The sequence below is a fragment of the Athene noctua genome, chromosome 1, assembly GCF_965140245.1.
Source record: "Athene noctua chromosome 1, bAthNoc1.hap1.1, whole genome shotgun sequence".
Classification (NCBI taxonomy): Eukaryota; Metazoa; Chordata; class Aves; order Strigiformes; family Strigidae; genus Athene; species Athene noctua.
The window spans coordinates 217,580,214-217,602,756 of record NC_134037.1 but is presented as its reverse complement, the minus strand read 5'-3'; the positions used below and the strand labels follow the sequence as shown (position 1 = coordinate 217,602,756).

Genomic DNA, 22,543 nt, shown 5'->3' with positions numbered 1-22,543 from the left:
ATAATTGAGATCAGTTCAAAATACTATAGTTTCTCTATTTGTTGTGTAATTCTCATCTAAAAACATCAACAATGTTTGTGAAGAACCTGAATTGATTGTAAATCAACTTGGGAGTAATGTGAACTAATTAGCACAGGGTATTTTAAAGTAAATTGGATGGATGAAAAAACCTATTCAATTAAACACCTGTTTGTTGAATGAGGTTTGTCCTACTTGATTAATGAGCTTGCAAAGTTAAATAACCACTCAGGTAAATGCTCTTTTATCTGCTGAACTCTTCATTGCTGACAATTGAGACTCAAACCAGATGTAGAAATTCAGACTTTTAAAGAACAGTTGTCTTGTGATTTTGCAGTATATAGAGGAAATATGTTAAATGTTTGGCAATACCTTTCTGTGGTCACTTTTATTTCTGATTAAGTGATGGACAGATGGCTACAAAGAAAAAGATGTGGTCTTGATTTAAAATAGTCATTTTGGTAGCAAACTGGACCCACCTGCTGATGCAGAGAGCACTGTTAAAGTTGTTTTGGTGAAACGGGTAAAACCAGCTTAACAGTGAATACTGAAAAGTCTTTCTCTGTCATAGAAAATAAAACTCTATGCTTTCCAAATGGAAAAAGACTACATAATCATGTAATGTGATCTCCAGGATGCTTCAGGATTAAGTGTTTTACTCATTAAATTCCACGTAGAGTCCATGACTCTGGGGAGGGCGCGGGGGATAGCACATGCACTATGAAGACATCCAGTTCTGATTTTTAAAAGGGGGAGAAATACGTTAGAAGAAAATTCTCTATTTTGCTGCTGACCTCTGCTTAGAAAGTGATCTTCTAAAGTCTACAGTAATGTTACATTTAATCAGGAGAAGACAGATAAACAAAGGACCTGGGGAGTTGCTTCTGACAGTTATTTGTGAACCAAAACAAGGGAAAAGACAACTAAAATCAAATACCTGATGTCATTGCAAGAGCAATACCAATAAAAGCAAACTAAACATTTAGTTTGAAATCAATTCTGCTGAGCCAGTACTAACAACAGCTGCAATGATAAGATTCCCTAAAAGAATGAGTTTTAAGACTCACGTATATTTTATTTGTTGATTTGATTTCTGACCTGAATCATTAAATTCTGGGAGGACTCTCCAAAGATTATCTTCTAAAGCCACCAGGCCACTGCTGGTATTTTCTCTTCAAAAACAGTCTAAGGTGTTGTGATTGTCTTCCCCTACAAAACAGCATTCTGAAAGTTGCCTGATCATCAAAATATTTCTAGGATATAGTAATAGCCTGTTCTGAAATAATTCTGTCTAAGCTGTTGCAGTGGGACCTGGTATGCTAGGGTAAAACTATGACCACTGGTGGCACACTTCACAGATAGCAAATGGGGGTAAGGACATAAAACTTCATGAAGAATCTCTTTAAGAATTTAGAGATAAATAGGCAAAAAGTCTGTGGGGGATCACTCTGAAGTAAAAATCACAGTGGACTCATTCTCTGCCAAGCTGCTATGTCTGATATCATATAATATCATTATAAAGTAGCTTGGCAGCCTTTTACTTTTTAAAATAATACTTTTCTTAAATCTCTTTTGTTTCCATCCTTGAGTATTGAGGGCAGGGGGAGAGTTTGACCACTCTAAAATCACTGCCGTATACAGAAGGCTATACCTTAATCCTACTCATATGTGTGCTACCTGAAATCAATTGACTTAACAATTAACACTTGACAGATTAAAATGCAGAAAAAAATTTCAAGAGATTTCCTCTAACACCAGAGTTTTTCAAGTTTCCCCAGAAATTAGGATCTGGTCTAGAAATGTGCTAGCAAGTGTTTGAATAGCTCTCGGGAAAGGAATTGAGGATGATCAGTACTTCTTCTGTCACACCAAAGTCCTCTCCAGTACTGCAACAGCACCAAAACAAACTACTGTGTCCTCCATTTAACCTAATTAAGAAGTAGCATGAGAAATGATCAATGAAATTCTGCTGGCTGTGTGAGTCTTTCAAGCAAGCAAATAAAACAGTTGCACGGGCATACAGATCATGAGGGGTTTTCTTACAAAAAAACCCCAAACAACCCAAACAACCCAAAACCCAACAAAAGGTGCTTTTTGTTTCTTTCATGGCATTTTTAGCCTTCAGCCTTAGTTCTTTAAGCTCTTCTTTCCAAACATAATTAATTTTTAATTTATTTTTAAGAAAAATTAATGATCTGACCTATTAGGACTTCTTAAGTAGAAATAGCCAGGCTTACTATCGAATCAGACAGCATGTTTGAATTCAGGTGTTTTGTTAAGTGTAATTCCATTCGAAAGTTTTCTCACTGTTGGGTGTTCAGGACATCTGTGTAGAGGTTCATGGATGTTCAGTAAAGCTCAGTTAAGCTCGACTCTCTCAGGGCTACTTTGGTTTGGGAAACTTTTGCTGCACACAAAGAAAAACTGTTTTTGTCCTTGCAGAGTAAGATTATAAAGCCAATAGTTACTCAGTGCACATGATACAGCTAAATAGTACAAGTGATAGGAGATTGGGAATGAAGATGCCAAATATTGACAGCAGTGAGGTTGGAAGCTGTTGGGTCTAATCAAGGTTATGTCACTGTCTCAGTGAGACATGTTAGACAACTGACCCATCTGTTCTTTCATGAATCACCTGGCACAAGCAATTATGATTAACTGCCTCAGAAGTATAACATGATGCTTATGTGGTGTCTGAGTAGTGGTTTAATTGGCTTGTAAAGGCAAGAAAGGGAAAGAAATTTAATTTAGCTAGAAGGATAGACTGCGATTTCTGCTTAATTGTAGAAATAGATCTTGGAAGACTGTCCTCAAACCAGAAGGAGAATCAGTAGGTTGCCAACACAGGTGACATTTGGGTTGACTGAGGTGGGAAATCCAGTAAGTAGATGTTAAGGTCCCCTGCTTTTTACTGCACCAGGCAGTGACAGCTCCAGAACCATTGCATGTCTGCTGCAGGAGGTAAAAGATGGGACCTGGTCTCTCTGGCTGAACTGGGATGCCTGATTTCCATCTCAATTGTCCATGCTCATGGAAGCGGGACTTCAGAAGTGCAGAAGTTCCCTGTCTAGTCTGAGTGAAAATGCAGGTGAAAGCTCTACAAGGAGAACTTACCTTTGGTGCCCAAGATAAATGCATATTTATCTAGAAAGTCCCAAATCACCTGCCTTTCTCTACAGACTGTATCAGACTTTAGGTACTCTCTTTTGGAGGACAACAACACTCTGCACCTAATGTACAGATGCAGTTTAGGGAGCCAATGATTTTCCTGAAGTAATGACGAAAATCTTTCTACATGTAGTAGCAGTTCCCTCAGCCTAACAGGCATCACTCTTCAGTTCTTCCTATGGAGAGACTGATTTTAAACAATCTTATCAAATGTAGAAAATCCCTGTATGGTTAAACGTCTAAACTTGTCCCTCCTGAGAACCTACAGTCAGCTGAAATAAGATGACTTGAACTTCTCAGGCTGAAAGAAAGTGTCTACTGTATAACATTTCATGTTTTCATTCTGTTCAAATTTCGGGGGAGAAACACATTTCTGAACTATCCCTTCAGATCAAAGATGTCAAACTTATTTTGGGGATGCAGTTTCAGTTTTAGAAAAATCAGTAGCATTTACAGCACTGAACCCATTATCAAGGTGGTATTAGACAGTGGTGTAAGCCGTTAAGAAATGATACAAAGAGGTATCTGTGTTGCCAGACCTTTTCAGAGCAGAACTGTGCAAAGCTGGCTGCTCACAGACACCTCTGCATGAATCATTCATCTTGTTGCAGTCCATTTTAAACAAATAATAAAATTCCTTTATATTATCACATCAGTCACTATACAGAACTTCCAGTTGCACAAACTTTTTATTAAACAAATTAAACACTACATATTAACTCTAACTGCAGTTACCCCCCACTGTGCGTGACAAGCAGTTTTACATCTGGTAGCATCTGCACCATTCCATGAAAGTACCATTCCATGTCTGCAGTTACAGAAATGGCTTTATTTGCTCATCAGAGAGAGACAGGTCTCTTTTTCTCTTAAAAAGACACATAACCGTGCAAAATTAAATGTTGTGCAAGCATTCATTCTTACAGAAAGTACCTTGCAGTGTCAGTTTTAAGTGATAGGGATATACTTATTTTTCTCTCAATTTCTTTCTTAAAAGTTTTTCACAAAATGCTCATATAAAAATTTTCAGGTTTAATGCAGTGTGGGTTTATTGGCCATGACCACAACTTCACAGGGAAGCACCACTGAATGCCCATCCTATACTCCTCAGCGATGTAAACATCACATATTCATTTCCCTAATTTTCTTGCATATGCCATTGAAAGGCATGGAAAAAATTCCATCAGCACTTCAGTTACACCACCTCAGGCTTCTGGAGTTTCTTTCTGGGTTACCTGCAGAGAAATGCCTGTTTGTTGCAGTGGGTATGTGGCAAGCACCATTCTGTCACCATTCTTATGTGTAACTTTCTGTCTCACACATCTGTTTCATTGTCATTAGGCTGCAAGGTACACTTTTTAGAGCACAAATTGGTTTTCATTAGATTTTGCAGAGGGTGTGTTAGATATTGTCATCACAACAGGTCCTGTTATAGAGTTGAAGACTCCTGAGCCATAAAAATGTGGAGTAGCTTGAGACTTACAAGGGAATGTCAGCTAGGAATGAGGTGGTTGCTATTCTAGCACATGCTTCTCACAAGGACTGTCAGCCAAAATCCTGATACTCTCAGCCACAGCCTCTGATAGATGGTGAAAAGCCTCAGACTACTGCAGCACAGGGCGAAGTGAACAAGTCCTTAAAGCCAACCCATATTTGACGTTCTGCTTCTTAGAGTGAAATAAGGGCTTTCAGAGCCCTGCAGTGATGAGGGACCCATGTTGAGAAAGGGCACCCTCTCCTGGCACAGCACCTACAGTCTGTGGTTTTAGTTTCTCCTTTCTATCCACTCGGGGACCCTGTATTTCCTCCAGCAGCAAGTTGAAAGCTATTATATACAGGCTCATTTTTAAAATATGAGCTGAGCAAAATCATCTCCGTGTATTATTTTCCAGTTGCTCAGACTGAGTGATGGTGCCTTGCGTGAGAGCCACAGTCTCTGTGATTGAAATTCAACCAAAGAAGTCCTCCTCTGACACTTTGTTGTGCTAGAAATGTGTTGAGATCTGATGTGGCTCTGCTTTAATATCTCTGCTGTCTACCCCAGGTCTGAAAAATGCTGTGTACTTTTGCTGATGTGTGAACAGACTCGCTGAATGAAGGATGAGGCCAAAAGACTGTGGACCCTTGCATCCCTCACGGCAAACAAAAGGTATTGTAGGGAGAGAAAGAACTTGGGAAATAACTCACACCTCACTGCACTAGTCATGTGAATCAGCCACAATGGAAAAACCTTAGGAAAGTATATGAGGGGATAAGCAGAATAGGAAAAAGCCATTGCAGCCTTCCCAAGTGACAAGATCCCCTGATCCTTACAGAATATTACACTAAAGCAAGAATGATCCATCCCCTCACACAGCAGTGGTGAGATGCCCCCTCCTCCAAACTGTGTGTTTGTGTCACCTTTACCTCTGTACCTGTGTCGTCCAAAAAGATATTAGCTGAAAGGAAGACATAAGTAAAAGGATTCTGGAAATTTAGGAAGTACCAAGCAGTTCCCTCTGAGCTACAGGACAATATGTGGTAACAGCACTGTGAAGGAGAAGACAAGCATTGTGAAGGAAGCAGCACACTACTTTTCTGCAGACACTGAGGAATTTCTTCATGGATTCAGGTGGAGGTGGAGAAGGCCTTGCTCTTTCAACCAACCTAATAGGTGCTAATATTTTAAATGATAGGCTTCAGGTGCAAACTCCAAGAGCCTGAAAGCATCTCTCAGCATGCAACAGTCCTTTAATCTTGGGACAAAGAGGATCCTTTGGTTGCCTCCAGCCATTAATTGGAAGTTTGGAAGTTTTTCTTTTTACACATCTCTATCCCAAGAGAAAAATTAACTTACACCTCTTTCTCACAGAGATAAACCAGCAGAAAATGTAAAAGATGAGTGATGCTGTGCTAAGGGAATAAGGCAAAGAAAATGTTAAAAACTGAGAGCTTACTCCCAAAGAAACAATGTGAGCTCAGCCACGCAGAAAAATGTGCAAATACTACACTTAATTCACTCTAGACAATTTGTCATTTGTAATATTTTCTTTAGAGTTTGTGAAATCACAGACTCGGTGGGTAAACTGCTGCTATTTCTCTTGTGTAGCTCTTTACCTGGGGAGAGAATGGGAACACGGGCAAGGAGTTGTAGAAAGCTCTTTAAAAATGATCTGGTACCCTCGAAGTTAACAGCAAGGTGCTTGTGATAGCAGTTTCCTCTTCTTTGTGTATTTCATTTAAGTCTCAAATATATGATAGTTAAATCTCAGAATTTCCTTTTATTTTTCCTTTTTCATAATGTTGCTTTAATATTAATTTATTTATAATACACGCAGTATAGAGAAATCTGTGCACTCGTGTATGTAGGGGCAGAAGGTTGGAGGGCAATTTACTAAAATGATGAAGTGAAATAGACTCTTTAAGTCTTAGTGACTTTCAGGGGAGCTATATTTAAAGCTAGTATTTGCAAGAAAACTGATGGACAAAGCTTTTTGTGTGTAATGAAAACTGTGCACATTAGTGCTAACAAATATATGGCCAGAAATTTAGGAATAAGTTACCTTAATTTGTGGCTTTGAAAAACACCAGCAAAAAATGTAGTTCAATATACAGCGTAGCTCCTTGTGAATTTGGCAAATAGCTGTGATGCAAATAAATAGAAAAATGAGTCAGTCCGTAAATAAATTATCAAGTATGAAGTTTTGTTTCAGTGATTTAAGGATGAAATATTTTGGTTTCTTAATTTGTATCTTTTCAGTCAAAACTCTTTTCATGTCTAACTGAAAGGAAATATCTTGGTTTGGGTTTTTATCTTGAAGAAAAAGAAAAAGAAAAGGTTTTTTATTTCCTTGAATCTCTTATTTTCCCACTTATTTGGCAGACTAAAAAAATCTGTCATTCACACATCCCATTAATATTGCTATGATTTATTTTTTTTAATCCCTTCTCTTTTTCCCAATAGTTACACATCCTACATGAAAACTATAATCACTGCAGAAACAGAGTTATTCCAAGTAATTATACATGTCTCTTTCCTCACAAAAAATCACCCCTCAGGCGTGTGAAAGTTAAGTGTAGGCCCTTAAGTTTCATTATGTACTTCTTAAAGTCTTACTGTTAATTTGGAGGTAAAATTAAGAACTGATCTCCTAAATCCTAACTACAATACCGATTTTTTTTCTATAGGCAAATCACTTGATCACCCCTCTGAGTCTTAATCAAGTAGATGTAAAGTATGGCCTGATGAGCTAATAAGAAGCTGAGACTATTTTTTAAAATTTTTGCTTCACTGCATTTAAAGATGAAAGTTAGGCTCCTAAATCATGTTGGTATCTTGCCAAAATGTTAAAGTTGTTATAAAACAATCCAATATATTTTTGTGGAGAATTTTTAATAGAAGAGAAAAATCCACAAGAAAGAGCTACATTTTCCAATCATACTTTTTAATGGAATTACTTCAGTGAGAGCTCTGATATTCTGTTTATTCTGGTGAGCTTTCTCTACAATCAGTGTTTTCAGTCTTTCACTGAGATTTTAGCTGTCAGAAAGGAACTGTCCTTCAGTGAATTTCCAAGAGTTAATTAGGAGAAATTTCAGGCTTCTTTCAAAATGTTCTTCTCTCTTATGTTTTGATTTCTGTGTATTCTGGATATACTGCAGTTGTCACAGAGATCAACATGTGAATTGTGCACCTCTTGTCCCATACCTACATGATGCAAGCTTTTATGCGTAGTAATTCTGGCTCAAGTTGTTTCTTTCCTTTGTGTCCAGGTCTGGAAGATATCCACACATGGACTTCCACAGAAGCCAAGCAGCTGTGCAAGGATGGACACCTACCAGAAGAGCAATTCACCAGAAGAGCGCTTTTAGTCTTTTGGTTGCTTCAAGATACCTGCATTCTTTGTTCAAAGCTTCCCAAAAAATGGAGGCCTTTGTTACTGATCTGTTCTCCTGTACGTGTGCTACCTAATATCTTATGGTTTGAATACACAGCAAAAACTTCCTTTTGTTTTATTATCCATTAGAGGCAGGGACAAAATCTGATGTGCATTTAGGAACAAAGTGCAAAAGTGTAATCCAAAATACCTACCAAGCTTTCTGTCAGTAGACTTTTTCCAGTCACCTTTGACCTGCTCCTGCACCTATGGGAAGAGGGACAAAGTAATACTAAACCCTAACACCTAATTTTCACAGTCTGTCTCATGGACTGGTGTTAAAATAATAAAAGGTAGATAGGAAAAGATCATAGAGAGTTTATCTTGTCCATTGTAATGTTGCAGTACAGGATCAGCTCTGTTCATGTCACTCTTGATAGCTTTTTCTCTAACATGCTCTGTAATGAGAAATAATCCTTAATTGATGCACACAGACTATCCCAGTGCTTCAAAATCCCTTACTATTAAAATTTTCTCCTGTTATCCGACATGAATCTATTTTTCCTAATTTCAGTGCATTCCTTCTTTTCCTGATCACAGGAATGTGAAAAAAGTTGGGGGGTTTTCCTCTCTGAAAAGAAATTTAAGAGAATAAAATTTTGTGCTTGGAAATTTGTACCATATTCCCACTTGAACTACTGCTCTTTAGACTAAATAATCCCAATTATAAAAGTCAAAAAGCTTTCTGAATCTCTCATCTTCCTTGTAACTCACTGGACTTCTTGCTTTAGCCCACATCTGCCTTGAAATACAGTACCCAGAAAGGACAAAGTTTACAGTGGAGACCTTGTCAAGGCTGTCAAGACCAGAAGGACATATTCAGGTGTCTTGAAAGTTATGATCCTATTGCTTTATCATGTTGTCAAATTTACCTTTCTAAAAGTGTGATATTTTCATCATGTTTAGTTATCCATTATAAATCCTAGTTTATAACTAGTTTTCTAGATCTTATATAGAATGTTATTCTTATTCATCAAAAATCATTCTGACATTTTTTCCTAAGTCCTTTTCTGCAATAGAGTTATACATAGAGTCTCATACACCCTTTGGATACAATTTTTTGGACTACCTTTGGATACAATTTTTAAAGTCCCTTGACAAGTGCAATTGCAGTATGGGGAGTCCATGCGGTCATGTTAAGCCATCACAACACTGTCTTCTCACTGTTCTAACTGCTCCCTTTGATACACGTATTGTGAGGAGCTCAGCTTGATGGCACATCATGCTCTGCTTTCAAACATGTTTTCAAAGGGTCTGTTTTCACTGTAGCATCCTGGAAGAGACACACTTCAGAGTTGTTGCAAAGGCTTGTTGTAAGTATGGTCACTGTGAAAAAAGTCAGACTATTGCCTAACATTAGTTACATTAAAAGGGAATGCTGGATGAGCAAGGCTGCTGCTGAGCTTGTCCCGGTTCTCTTCGTCTTTGATCTGATTCAGAAGCATCAACTAAACCTCGCTGGTAATCCGAAAAATAGTGAACATAGTTCATTCTGCTTCAGAGAGCAGTAAACAAGGAATGCCTGAGCCTGCCTCTGCTGCACTTCATGCCAGCTTGAACAGTGATATGTAGGTTTGGGGAAGCAGCTCCGGCATGGAAAACACATTAATTTCCCCACTGTTCTTCCTTCAGTTTCACCTCTGCATCACACAGGTGAAAAATGGCTCCTGATAATACCAGGGAGAGAAAAAGAAAATAAACCTGGACATATACAGATTTGGGGTTTGCCCTAGTTTTAAAAACTACAGCAAAAAGCTTGCTATAGGTCAAGCTGAGAGAAGTATTGTATTCCCAGGTAGTCAAAAAGTTGAAAAAAAATATGAAGTTCAGTTTAAAAAAAGTTTCCATTCTGAATATTTTACAAGTTTTAAAGTTAAAATAAAAGTAAATTTGAGGGGGAAGAATTGTTTCAAGTGCATGGAAATGAACCATTTTAAGCTTTTAGAAACAGAGGAGGATTCCTCTTAAATTGAATCATTTCTTGAAAATGAGACACACTGCAAAAAATGTTAGTGTCTCCAAATTGTCTTTCATCTCCCTCATCCAAATTGCCCATTGTAAAACTTCACTCACATCTTATAAAGAAGATAGTGAGTATAAGGAGTTAAACACAATAAGAAGTAAAAATCTTTAGCAAATGGAAAGGAAACTGATGTTTTGACTTTTATTCCCCAAATAAGGAAGAATGTAGAGTCCTTTGGGAAAAATGACTAATGTAGAAGGAGCAAAAGACTCTCTTTCCTGGAATAACAAAAATACACATATATTTTAATCTCTGTTCTGGCTTTCATAAAGCAACTACATGCTTTAGACTCCGGTGCTGTCAGCAAAAATTAATTTTAAAAGTAGCACACATGAATGACTTCAGCCTTTGCCTTAATTTAGTTTTTCACTAAGAGCCAAGATAAGACGTAGCCACGCTGAAGAAGGATGGACGACTGTACACTATATTGTAGGAGACGACAGTGCTAAATTAATCATGTTCTATCTGGAATTTGCAATTCTTTCAGAGATGCTCAAGACAGTATAAAAAATTTAGTGGTAACAGTGAAAGTAGGCAGGAGGTTGGGAGACAGAAAGCTTCAGAGGGCACTTTAAATGTGAAAGATGCATTACAGTTTCTCACATATGAACAAGATAGCATGCCTTACTAAAAATATAATAAATAAAGAGTGTATTCTGCCAGATGCAGCTGTGAAGGGAGTGCTCTCCCAGTCAGATGTACCGAGCGTGATTGACATTCCCTTAGCTTTACTGTGATATGACTAAATATGAAAACGAACAGCCTCGGAACGATGTTTGCATTAGGAACAACATACCATTCTGTTACTCTCAGAAGCCCAGCAAGTATATCAGAAGTTTTGGTACACGTACTAGAGGAGTCAGTCTGTTTCTCAGTCATGATTTCACTTTTGATTTGCTTTTCTGCTTCTCCTCTGCTTTGCTTTTCTTTTTTCTTTTCATTTTCACTGCATTGTCTCATTGTTCACTTCTGCTACAAACATCAGGTGAATGAAAGGAGACATAAATTATCCTATTAGTGGCTTACTGCTGATAGTCTGCTGTAATTTGAATAAATCAGTGCATGCCTGGCTGCAATAGCAACAGAAGGGAGAGAAAGATGTGCAGGTTCCCTCTGCTTGGGTACCACTGCCATCCCTACAAGGGCTTTCAACACACACATGGGTTTTGTGAGCCTGCAAAGCTCCAAAAAGGGACCCTCTCCTTCCAGAAAGTAATATGTAAAAGAAAAACTCCTCTTGGAAATTAATAAGTGAGTTTCCATTTCCTTGCAAACATACCCGCCAGTAGCAGATTACAACCAGGTGTTGAAAGTTGCTCTGGGAGTTGTCACAGCAATCAAAGGCTCTTCAGGGGAGCCCCAAAGTCACTCCATTTCTGAGGGAAGACAAAATTGTTCGTGACTTGATCAAGATTAGTGAAAAAAATGCTAAATAAGTTCCTCCTTTCCCATCTGAACACACTATTGATGCTTTAGACCTTGGGCCTCTGCTGAAGGTCTGTATGGGTTTTTGACTGTAGGGAGGCACCTTTCTTTCACTACATTGGTATCTTTGAATTTGGGGGTGCAAGGAAGTAGGGAAGATGCCAACTGTCCATCAGATAGCCCTCTACAGACCATTTTTAATCTTAATAAAGCAGACTGTAGTTATATAGGTGAATGTAAGGCTGTGATAACTGTGGGAAAGGCATGGGAGGAAAACTTCTGGAATAATTTCCCTAAATACAGAGAATGAATATACAGTTAAAGAGTTTCAATGGCAATGAACACCCAAGGAGCACAGTGAGATAGTCATAGTGACAGTGCGAGTGAGGGATGCCCTGTGGCGTAACGAAGCAGTTTCTGAAATCATTGCCTTGTGGTTTCAATTCTTCTTGTGTGTTCAGCTGCATCTTCCCATTTCTGGCTGCAAGTTCATCTTTTGGAATTGCACTGTTCTCTGAGATCACAACAAAAATTATACTTCTTGAGATCCAGTGGTCTTCAAAACAAGCAGTGCCCTAAAGGATAATTTTGGATCTCCAAATATCATCAAAAGAGAACATCTGGAATATATTGGACAAGTAAAAAGTATCTGTGACAGTGCGTCAGTGCAAATCAGCCAAAGTGTAAGGCTACCTCTAGGCTTTATTTTTCACGATATTATTTGTTATGGGAGACAATATTGCAAAAATAGTACTGTTAGAAAGGGCTAGGCTGAAAAACCTCTATTTTTCACACTGACCACTTTTGGCTCTCTCTACAGCTGTGCTGCTTTCTGGGGAAGAACCACCTGAGACCCCACAGGGGAGTCTTTAACCTGCCAACAGCCCTGTAAGCAAATCATTTAAAGAGCAGAGCCAGGTGGCAAATGAAACTGCTGGGCAAACAAGTTGAGTCTGTCTTGTACTGCTGACTCACTTCCATCCAGGTTAGTTACAAGAGAAGACAATATTAAGTCACTGCTAGTGTCTCAAAAGATTCACTTTTGAGTTACCTGAAGCTGGTGATTGTAACCACTTGATACAGTGCTTATTAATAACTGTTTCATTACCATTGACTCATAATTTTTCAAAAATCAATTTATGTACAAAATTTCATTTAACTAATGGAATTCATTTAATTATTGAATAAGAGGCATGTATGTTATTCTAAAAAAATCTAATCATTTGTAACAGATTGATAAAACTCACAAAATATCCCATTAGATACATTTTCATTACAGTGTTTACAGCGTAACTAATAAATCACTAAAATTCTTTCTTAAAGTATGAACACTGTGTTGTAAAGATAATCTTGCCTATAAGGTTCTCACCTGTTCCAAAAGGGATCTATATCCGTGCAAAATTAAACATATTGTCAGCTTCTAAGTAATTGTGTCCCAATAGCTTTGTCACCCTTCAGTTTTTATAAATATTAATTTGATTTGAAGTATATTAATATTACTTTATAAGTTTTAGGTTTATAATAGATACAGTGGGTCCCAACCTAGCCAATTCATGAAGTAGAGCAGATGGTGGTAGTTTGTTTAAGCAATTTTTACTGCCTGTTCTAGCCTTGTTTTAAATGTCCTTCACATTATTATTTCCTAATTTCATACTATTATTACTAATTTCATACTATTATTACTAATTATATGATGTTGGCTTTTTTTTTGCTTAGCAGATAATTCACTCTGACACATGAGCTAATCACTTTTGTTACTATGAATTGCAAAAGTAATTATTTTTTAAGCTAGAGCCTTTAGGTCTCTCCTTGTATAGTAAATGAAGGTGTAATTGCAGCATGAATAAGCAGTAGCTATTTATGCTAGCTTTAATCTTGTCAGCAGGAGTAGCAGAAGTAGAGAAGCCATGACTGACTCCACATAACATGACCTGTACAAGCACACTTGAGACTCTGGGTTTCTCCTTCTGCACCGAGGTCTCTGCTATCACCATGTTGTTATCCTTCTTAAAGACAGTGGTAGAGCACTGTAACACCACTGTGAATGCTAATTAAACCAATGATAACTTAGACTTACTAAACCTCTTTTCTGCGTGCACATATTAAAAAGAGGAATCATAAAATGGGTTGGGTTGGGAAAGACCTTAAAGATCATCTAGTTCCATGCCCCCTGTCATGGGCAGGGACACCTTCCACTAGACCAACCCCGTCCAGCCTGGCCTTGAACACTGCCAGGGAGAGGGCATCAACAGCTTCTCTGAGCAGCCTGTTACAGTGTCTCACCACCCTCACAGGAAAGAATTTTTTCCTTATATCTAATATAAATCTGCCCTCTGTCAGTTTAAAACTATTACCCCTTGTCCTATTCCTACACTCCCTGATAAAGAGTCCCTCCCCATCTTTCCTGTAGGCCACCTTTGAGTACTGGAAGGTCTCCCTGGAGCCTTCTCTTCTCCAGGCTGAGCAACCCCAACTTTCTCAGTCTGTCTTTCACAGGTGAGATGCTCCAGCCCCCTGACCATCTTCATGGCCTCCTCCAGACCCGCTTGAGCAGGTCCATGTCCTTCTTATGTTGGGGGCCTCAGAGCTAAACACTCCAGGAAACAATGCTCTGTGCAAGTTGTCTTGTTATAAAATGACATAAAAGGGTGAGGTTAGCTCTGAAGTCAGGCAATTATGATGGTTATTCTTGAAAATGCTCCATTGGAAAATAACTTTCCAATACTGTCATCACTTATAAAGAATAGTGGAAAACTTATCTTTAACCACTGAAGTGGCTGGGAAAGTACAGGTATTAGCTCTTACCCAGTAGGCAATAATTCAGTGATTTAGTGTGATGGCTGATTTTTTTTGTGTGTGTGAGAGAGATATTTCATGTTAAAACAATTTTAGAGAAAAAATATTCTGGTTCAGAGTGTTAAATCTTTGAGAGAGCTATTTTAAAATAAAACTTTGTTCTGACTCATCAATATGTTTCACTGTAAATTACTAGAAATTTTTTTCACATGGGTAAATACCACTTTGTAGGTGATTTAAATTTTTCTAAACAGCCCAGTATTTTGGTGTTCCTTCTGTAGCAGTCAGTAGTTGAATCTCTTCTTTAAATGAACAATGAAGCATCACCTGAACTCTGACATTGAAGCAGGTCCTTCTATAATTAAGATCTTCTCACTATTAGAGCGAGAATGTTTCAAGTTAAATACTGCAAAGCATGTACATATCATCTGGGCTACAAAAATACATCAGGTGGGCATATGTAACATAAAATGGGGTTTACTGTGAATGAAAACCAGTATATTTTAAAAAATACAGGGTAAGCATTCCCAGCAATTGCTCTTAATACATATTTGCTTACTAAGTGGTACTAGTTCTCTTCTGTGACTAGGACAGAAAATGTTCCAAGTGGGGAAACAAATTATTAGTGTTCTTTTCTTCTGTGTAAAACTGTGCAAACCCATGATGGGTTATTACAAGTTCAATTAATTTCAAATCTAGGAAAATAATTTTTTTCATTTTGTGTTACATAAAATATTACTAGTTTGGGATAAGATCTTAGTTTCTCTGATCTTCTAGAAGATTGAGATAAACTAGCCATATTCCCAAAAAAATTTATCTACTAGGCTGTGAAAAATAGCAAGCTCTCTTTCTTGTCTTCACAAGGTTTTTACATCATAGTAATTATGATCATTTTGCCAAATGGAAGAAAAAAGCACATTTTAGTGTTTGTGCACATTAAAACTGACTTTCTTCCTCTTTCCTGGCATGAGAGAATCTGTAAGATCTCATTCACACTCACCACATTTTCTGTCCTCCTGCTGAAACCCCTCTCTGAGCAAGCAGTCCGTATACATGACCTAAAAATTGTATTGAACAAAAATGATTTTGACTTTTCAGTTTGGCTGCTGTTCGTGTACAAAATGTGTCCACTCAGGTAGTCCACAAAGTGATATATACCCTTTGTGGGTTTGTGAGGTTATAATAAGAACTTTGAAACCCTGTCGGCATACCTGACATCCTTCTCTCAACAGCTTTCATCTCAAACAGCTAATTAGATACAATTCAATGTCTCTACTTTAATGGTGGCTATAGAGTAAGAACAATTTCATTTAAAGAAATCTGCTTGTTGCCCTCCACCTGCTTTGGACAATTTCATATTTCATATGAGATTAGAGTTCCATAGTCAATATTGCACTTATCACTATGTCTTTGCAGTCTCTGCAAAAGGTTTTGTGGTTTTTGGTGGTTTTTTTTTTTAATTTTATTTTGGGTTTGTGGTTTGGTTTTTGGTTGGTTTTTTGGTGGTTTTTTTTTTTTTTTTGGGGGGGGGAAGAATTTTTAGAGATTAATATCTATTGAAGATATGTGATATGCCCAAGGGCACACCTTGTGGAAAAATCCTCCAGCTGAATGTGTAAAACATAAGAGGGGTGAAGCAGAAAATAATTAAAGAAATGAAGCAGAAGATTACTGATGTAACAGCTTTGTTCTTGCTCTATACATGCATATACAAAATCTAACATGGTTATGGCAAAGGTAGCCAAATGCATGCACCGCAACATTGTTTAAGGGCAATTATTTACTTATTTATTTTTAAATAACTGCCACTCTTTGGCACAGTCACGAGTGTCATCTCATACTAGCATACCATAAGGCCTAACAGAGACAATGTTCTTAAGAGAGGGAGGATTCAAAGTCCTGAATTTTTATTTGTTTTCACATGAAAATATATACACACATACTTTTTAAACATAGTAATCTTCTAGTTTTTGACTGTAGAAAGTGTTTATTACAACATTAGTTAAAACATGGTGGCAGTACTGGCACTTTCTGTTATTGTTGTCCAGAACTTTTTCCATCAGTTTGATTTTTGGCAGATGCTATTTGTGCTTGATTTTGGCCTAAAGAGTAAAAAGCTTTTTTGAAAGTTAGAGCACAAGTGGAACAGCCATGTTGACACAGGGATATATTCCAGCCTGCTTCACCTGGGAACGGAGTTTATTTGAGAAGAATATTCAGCCAAGGTTGTGTGTAGAGCTCACCAAAGGATGCCTTGCTCTTGTGACGGCGACAGCAATCCCTTCTTGTGTCAGTTCCCATTAAGTCAATGGCAATGAAACCTTTCCCTTACTATGAGTGGTACAGTTGATAGAAACCGTACTTTTTAATTAGGAAATATCACACATGCAGACATAAGACTGGGCAGGATCTCTGTTCCTAGCTGCTTCGTTTATGCTGCTGCCCCTAATTTCCCATTCTGTTTGCATGTACTCTCTAGTCTTGAGTTGGCCCTGATTTGAGGTACGGGGTGGGGGAGAGAGGTTCTTTGTGGTGACAGGGCTACAAATTTAGATTAAACTAAGCTTGAAGTTTAATTTAAGTTTCCATTAAAGTGTAAGAACTCAAATTTTCTGAATACAATAAAATACCTTGATTTTATGAACTTAGGAGAAAAAAAAAGACATGAAAAGGTAGATATGCAGAGAAAGAGTCTTTGTCCTTTTTTATCGTAACCTATTGATTAGGGCATACATCCAAATTGTGAGAGATCTGGACACCAGCCCCTTCTCACATTAATATTTAATAGTTATACAAAAGGAAATAGCATCTTAAGAGAAACTAAGAATCTGGTACCATTGCACTGTCAAGCCAGTCCCCAGAGCAAAGGGGACTGATAGTCAAACACAGTCACACAGAAGAGTGAGTTGAACCTAGCACTCCTATATTGTGGCATGTCCTAAATGTCAGGTTACTAAGTAAAGGAGGAACATCTTTTCTGCCAATATATCCTGCCAAAGTTCACCAGCTCTTCTCTCTTTCTTCACCCTTATTTACTGCAAGGTAACAACAGGTCAGCAGAATACTTGAGGAATGAGACATATATATGTGAAAAATAGTTAATGAAAAAAAATATCCAAACTTTTACAACGTTGCCTCTACCCTTGCTCAGCACTTGTGGGAAGTAGCTTCAAAGGTATGTGGACATATTATAACAAAAATAACAGAGATTAGTATAATATGTTTCACAGAAAATGAAATTAAACTGAAAAACTCAGCTAAATTTAATTTAAATAATTTCTTTTTAAAGAAAAAAACAACTAAAGAAAACACAGGCAAAACAATTAAAGGTAGTATTAATTCAGAATTTGGGAATGATGAGCATTCATTCTTCATTCTTTTCTCTTATATAAATATCTGTATGTATAGGTATATGTGTATATGTTTATTGATATGTATTTTACAGCATATATTTATATGCTTTCAGCTATGTTTATTTTACTTTTCTTGTTGTTTGTCACCAGTAGAAAACACTTTTAGTTATAATGTTTCTTATATGCAGTATATCCTGTTCTGTATTATCAAGCATAATTGTTACTGAACAAATTAATATATTTAGTCCTGTAAATAAGCAGATGTGATCAGTCAGTCTGTGTGTATCCATAGTAATACTTTTCCCACTTTCTACCCCCCCAGACTAAATTTGACCCCTTGGTCAGCATCAGGCACAGAAGACAGAGGCTTCAACAATGAGCAGAAGCAAACTGCTCAGCACTTAACTCTGATCCTGAGGGAGGATTAACCTAGACTTGACTTAAAGGTAAGGTGCAGAGTAAAGCAGTCCTTTCAAGTTAGGTAGCTGTTCCCTGGACACTGGAACAGTTAGGTCTACTGTTTCCTCAATGGAAAGCAGTGGATGTCTTTCAAGGTCTCAAAAAGCAGATTACATTCAAATTTAGATAAATTTAAGGTTCTTTCCTTTGAGAACCTTTGAAAGCATCTCCACCCTTCCATTGTCTTTACTGGGAAATAAGTGTCTACAGCTGTAAGGATAAGTCATTCAATCTGAGGTTTCAGGCAAAGTTAAGTGTCTGTGTTAAGCAGACTGTTTTCAATACTCTGTTTCTACAGGTTCTGCAGGTAAGTCTGGGATTCAAATGTATACAAGTTCACCCCATAATTTCCTTTGATTTCATGGGCTGGTAGCTGGAGTCAAAGCAGTCTACATTTTGCTATCAAAATAATCCTTTCAGAGGAGACTATAAATATGTGTGAAGATGGTATGAAAATAATCTTCCTTAGGTCAAGTGCTCATCCAATTTGCTTGATTTTGAAGTTTTCTAAGAAAAGCACCATGTAAATTCTCTTTTTATGTATATGTCTAAGGTTAAAAGTTAGATATGCAAAACAAAACATATGTTCTGTGTATTTAAATTGTAGGATTGATCTGCAGTTCTTTATGGGACTTTACAACAAGGTATTCACAAATTGGCTGTCTCCCGTATTTCTTCAAGGAGCAGACATTTAAAGAAATCTCAGAGAAACAGCAACATAAGTGAAATTCTTCATGGAGTACTGCTTTATCTGCAGCAAACCAATGTACATGGAAAAGTTTCTATTATCTGTATTCTGCATTTTGCCCAAACACAGGCCGAGAGGAATTGGACTGGAAAGCATCCCAAAAACTGGGAATATGGAGAACAGGGCAGTTACTCTTCCAGAAATATGTCCTTTAGTTGAAACAAAAGCTCAGGGGAAAAAAACAACCAACCAAACAAACAAACAAAAAACAACGACAACAACAAACAAAACCAAGCTCTCTCATGCTGGTTAAACTCCTAATTTACGAATCTGTAGAAATCTGGATTCTGCAAGTACTTGTGTTCATGCCTGCTTGATTTTAAGCACAAGCAACACAGCTGAAATCAGACTACCAACACACCTGGAGTTCAGATTACAGAACATCTCTGCAGAGCTGGGCACACTTGTTCACTGCATGTTTTAAGAGGGCCAGTATATAACAGTGATGTCAAGGGGGAGGACATGGGGCACTGGTAGCAGCAAAGGCTGCAAGTAATAAAAAGTGCTTTTCTAATTGGCTGCAATAATGTTTAAATTTTCTAATAAATAACATTCACACATGTCACAAATAAGCCCTAGGTGAATGTTCCAATAGAGATATTTATTTGGTATACTGAACAGATTACATTTACAGAGTTATACTGCACAGCAGGGAAATCACTCTACGTGGAGTGACAGGGCAACAGCCTTATAGCCATCCAGTTTCTTTTATAGAGAAGCACTTAGGCACGTGAATATTGATTTCGGTGGAGCAGCTCAAGCTTAGTATTATGGATGTACATTGCTAAACTGGGTTGTGGAGCAGTGCAGAAACCAAGCAATCTTTAGCAAAATATTTATAGGATCCAGGTGGGGTGCGATAAGTCCAAGTTCAAGTGAAAGAGGAAGACATTGCTTGCTTCCTTGTTCTTAATATTATGCCCTTATATTACAGGTATAACTGTCAGAGAGCTTATTTTTAAAATGTGTTAAGGATTGCGTTCTGCAGAAGCGTAAATGTGCTCTGCCAAGAGAAATATACTCACAACAATTAATTCATTTTTTAATTAAGAGATTTCATACTATTTGGTACCTTAAGCCATGCAGCTGCTAGTGTTTACTGCATCTCGCTGTGTATATATGCTTGGCCCTTACTTCTGTCAAAATGTTCTCCTACGAGTATTTCTTTTTTTCCTGTTCTGTGCAGGGATGCATGAGGGAACAAGATGAAACCTGACTAATATTGTTTGGTAATATGGCTGTTTGCAGTTTATTTGTTCTCTGGTGGATTTTATTATAGCTGCTGAATTTTTACTCATTAGTTTAATGATGGTTATTTTGCAGATTTCTTTTATCCTGTATTTTTTATTGAATCCTTATTCACAATACCACAGTGATTTGAATATGATTTTCATGATGCAAAATTTAATTAGATACTAACTAAGTAAGTGGTCCATTAAAATATTATTCAGATTGTTCAGGGAAATGTTTTGGTAAACATTTTCTTTGGAAGTTGACTTTTTGGTAAGGGAAATGGAAAAAGACAAATGAATGTTGCTGTTTATTTTGTTTCTCAGCATGCAAAGGGTGAGATAGTGTGCATCTGAATTACATCTCCGTTTGCAGTGGGGGAAAGGACCTTGCCATTAGAGGAATCATAGCATCCATTTATTATGCAGTTCAGGTCTAGACTGGCTATACTGTAGTCCATCAAAAAGTATTTTAGGGGAAAGATGCTCATAATGTAGCAGGGAGCTCCACTGTTTGAATGATGATGATGATACACTGCAGTTGCTGAAGCCTCATAATACACATTGCTGGAAAACGTCCCGAAAAAGATTTGAGCTGGAAATAAAGATATACATTGTGTGTATTTAAGTATGGCTCCATTCACTAACAGGAGAGGCTTTAATTATACATGGGTTTTCACAAACAAGTTAGTTCAGAGAGTGTTCAATTCACAAAGGTCTCTTTCTCTATACTCTGGGCTCCTCGTTCTAAGCAGTTTTGCAGCTATTGAAACAGCTGCACAATTTTTGATTTGGTCATGGATACTTTTAATGTTCACATAAAATGAAGAGGAGAGGGAGGGAACATCTCTCTGCCAGCACCATGCAGAAGAGTGAGCCAGCTTGATATCTGAAGAATATTGAATGAGTCTGTGCTGACCTCATGGAGCTGAAAATTAGACCTCCCTAAATCACACGCACAGCTTTGATGGCGAGTGGTTCGCCAAGTGGCAGCACATCCTTTGGTGGTGAGAGGGAGGGAGAGAGATTTGTTAAGTAGAAAGGTGAATGGGAAGAGAAAAGGTCGACTGTTAGAAGGAAAGAACAGCATGGGAAGCAAAGGAACTAGAAGAGAAGTCAGAAATATGAGGGAAGACAATTTGTCTCTTGAGACAGTATACTGAAACCTTTTAAGCAGAGGTCTCTGGTCAGAGACTGTCCTTCATCCCCCAAATAAACTATTTATTTTAGTACCATGAGGCTTCTTTCTGCATTCAAGAATGACCTGGTGTGAAGCATCAGCTGCTGTCTGCTGAGGTGTGGTCATGGGGAAATACAGTCAACATTTTAATCGTGGTGTTCATGCAGACACAGAGCATGGAAACATTTATATCTTGGAAGCATGTTTAAACTAATGGTAGAGGTAAAGAGAAATTAGTGTGGGAGACAGAGCTTCAAACTGGAAGTCCTCCAGCAGGAGCTGCTATTCTTTGATGCTACCATTTGGCAGATCAGTAAGCCTGTTGAGGGAGAAGTTCATCTGGGAGTTGAACTGGAATAAAAAATAGGGTCTTAGAGGAATATGGAAGAAGTGAGCCCTTCAACATGGCTAGTGCAATTTTTTTTCCTGTGTTAAAGGACATCTTACTGGTCCAAAAAGGATGCCAAACACAAGTAACATTCAGAAAGAGTCATGTCCAAGAAAGGAGAAAATGTCTCAGGATACATTTATAGCCAAGATTGGTTTCTCAAAGAACTAACCTATTGGGTTTCTGACAGTTGCAAAAACAGGTAGAATTTTTCCATCAGCATAACAGATGATACCTCATTGGTCATGAATTTACATCTTTAAGCTCAACTCCCATGTAAATTGTTTGTAGCATCAGTGCTTGCATCTCCCCCTTTCTTTCCTCTGCGGCAGGAATAGGAATCCTATCTATTTCTATAACCACTTACTTCTACAAAACCTTATCAAATGGAGTTAAAGTTGGATAACATATTTGAAATTATGATGGTGAGAATGACAGAGACATACGCATAGATGTGTGACAACTATTACGTGAGCTTCATATCCTTGGGAAACCAGATGAATTATAGCATTTCAGGCTGATTAAAATAATTATGTTTGTCTTTTGATGACCCAAATGTTGAGAGTTTGAGTTGTTTGAAGGGTATCAATAAGATTGTAATAAATGAAGAGGTTTGGAAATTAAATAGATATTATAATATTTTCCGAATAAAAGAACCTCAACTATGGATGCAGGTTTCTAGACAGTTTTCCTCTTTCCCATGTCATGTCAGAACAATTAGTGTCTCTAGGGGATAAGGATGCCTTCCTGACATAGTGATTTCATCCAAGGGCATGCTGCAGGCTCCCTATGTCCTCTTACACAGATGGACAAGAGAGAATTATTTCTGGAAAAAGGATCTTC

The 22,543-nt window shown here is 37.7% G+C and overlaps 1 long non-coding RNA gene across 1 annotated transcript in view; it reads left to right on the top strand.

The window, feature by feature from the left end:
• Nucleotides 1-8,535, top strand: part of LOC141972924 (uncharacterized) — a 153,734-nt gene extending 145,199 nt beyond the window's left edge. The window contains exons 3-4 of the long non-coding RNA XR_012635449.1: nucleotides 5,228-5,332; nucleotides 7,936-8,535. This is a non-coding gene — a long non-coding RNA (uncharacterized LOC141972924). The remainder of the gene's footprint in view (nucleotides 1-5,227; nucleotides 5,333-7,935) is intronic.
• The last annotated feature ends 14,008 nt before the right edge of the window (nucleotides 8,536-22,543 follow it).